Raw genomic sequence first — 2,178 nt, forward strand, 5'->3', positions numbered from 1 at the left:
TAAACACAGAGTGTATATATATAGAGAGAGAGAGACTATTCTTTTTATTTCGTGTAGAGATGCTTTTTTGGCTCTCACTCATATTTGCTTGTTCTTAAAACAAATCAGCACAAAGAAGAAGAAAACCAATATCTGTGAGTGTCCTCTTCCTCTCTTTGTTCCTCATTATTTGTTTATTTGAAATCATCATATTTGTAATGGGTTTATTTATTAACCATTGATCTCTGCTTCAGTGTTGTTATATTTTGTTGATTGGTTGCTTACTCTTATAATGTTGTAGATAGAATTGAATTGTTTGAAAGAACTCTCATTCAATCTTCATACGCGCATAACCCACTTCATCCCAAAATCACACACAACTCACCGGATCCACAAACCCCATGGCCTTCACTTCACGTTTTTTTTTTTTTTTTTTTTTGCATTGGCAATAGATTGATAAAATACCCTTTGAAATGTACTGACATTCAGGCCCTTAAGAGTCTTCAACAAAATATATAAGAAAAGATAAAGTTTGAAGCAAAGTCCTATGCTAGGCATATGTAACTAAGAAAATATAACACCTTTTCAAAGTTATCCTACGTTTCCAACCCCTCTACTTTCTTCTTATTCTTTGGATGCTATCTCTCAACTATTTACCACCCTAATACCATCTCGTGACTTGTGCATATAATTGTCACGAATTCACAATGCAATTAAGAATTTAAGACCAACTACTTACATATGTAAAGGAATTCAAATTCTTTAATAAGAAGATTCGATTTTAGCCCACTATTAAAACTAGCTTGTAGCCTCATGCATATGCATGGATACATTTAAAGATATAAAATAAGATGCATAATATAATTCCTATATATATATATATAATTTAAATACTATTGATAGTCATTTTTATATTTTGTTAACTCTTTAAAAAAATTGTAAGGATATTTTTAAGTATAAAATGTAAATTGTCCATATTTTTTTTTTATAATTATTTTGAAGCACCTTTTTTTTTTAACGATTCATTTATTCTAGACTCATTGGTTTTTGTATTTAATAACTTACTTAAATGACTATTTATGATGTGGTTCCATATTTGATTCTAAAATTAAGAAATATAAGAATAAATAATTTAGGACACATGGCACAAAATTGGAACTCTAATTTAGAATTCTAATTTGAGTTTCTCTCAACTTCACATATTATATATATATATATATATATACTAGCTGGTGAGGGTGGAAATCATGATGAAAGGAGCAACACAACTAGTACCCTAACCACAAATCAATTTTTGGTTATATATATATATATATATATAAAGACAAAACTTAAGTACAACATTTTAAGTGCGGTTCTTTTGGTTCCCCTGTTAAGATTCAACTATGTAACTACTTAACTAAAAAATATATTTTTACCCTACGAGAAAAAATCCACATTGTTGAATTTTAAGGAGGGAACTTAAAGAACAACAGTTAAGTACTGTATCTAAGTCTTGCCCAAAAAAAAAAAAAAAAAACACCAACAATATTAACTATGATTTATACTTAAGGAAAAAATTGAATATTTTTGAAAATTATTGGTAGTGTTTTGATTTAGCCCAAATACTAGGGGTGCTTTTCTATTTTAACCTGGTAAAAGTACAACTTATATATATATAACTAGTTATGGTAGCACGTGCTTACCATGAAAAAAGAACAATGATTAAGGTCAATTTTAGATTTTATTTGTATCACCAAAAAAAAAAAAAAAGATATGAATCATTTAATTTTTAAAGTACATAAAGATTTACATTATTTAAAGAGACATTAATTTTAAGAATTTTGATAATTATGTTATAAAAAATTAATCTCATTCGTATAAGAATTTGATCAACCACAAAGTTATAGGGCAGCTATTAAACATATAAATATCTATTTTACTATAATAGTTTTTTAGTACCTATTTGCTAAAGTTAATATATTCACTCACTAAAAACTTCTAAGAATGATAATGAATATCATCATCTTCCAACAATGAACAACTGAGTTTTGCTAAAAAAAAAAAAAAAAGATAACAAAAGGCATGTGTCATCGAATTTTCCATTAAATAAATTATAAGATTCAAAAATTTAAACCAAAAAAATTAATGTTCTTTAGATAAAAATTGTTGGGGACCACAATTTGACTCCCTACAACCACTCTAAAAAGGCCCGCGTGG

At 27.3% G+C, this 2,178-nt stretch overlaps 1 protein-coding gene across 1 annotated transcript in view; it reads left to right on the forward strand.

Moving 5' to 3' along the window:
• The window catches only part of LOC111997569 (aminomethyltransferase, mitochondrial), a 5,110-nt gene continuing 2,932 nt past the window's right edge, over window positions 1–2,178 (forward strand). Inside the window, exon 1 of the mRNA XM_024029677.2 lies at window positions 1–134. The gene's annotated coding sequence lies outside the window, so the exon portion shown is untranslated. The remainder of the gene's footprint in view (window positions 135–2,178) is intronic.

Source organism: Quercus suber, unplaced genomic scaffold (assembly GCF_002906115.3).
Source record: "Quercus suber isolate HL8 unplaced genomic scaffold, Cork oak 2.0 scaffold_288, whole genome shotgun sequence".
Lineage (NCBI taxonomy): Eukaryota > Viridiplantae > Streptophyta > Magnoliopsida > Fagales > Fagaceae > Quercus > Quercus suber.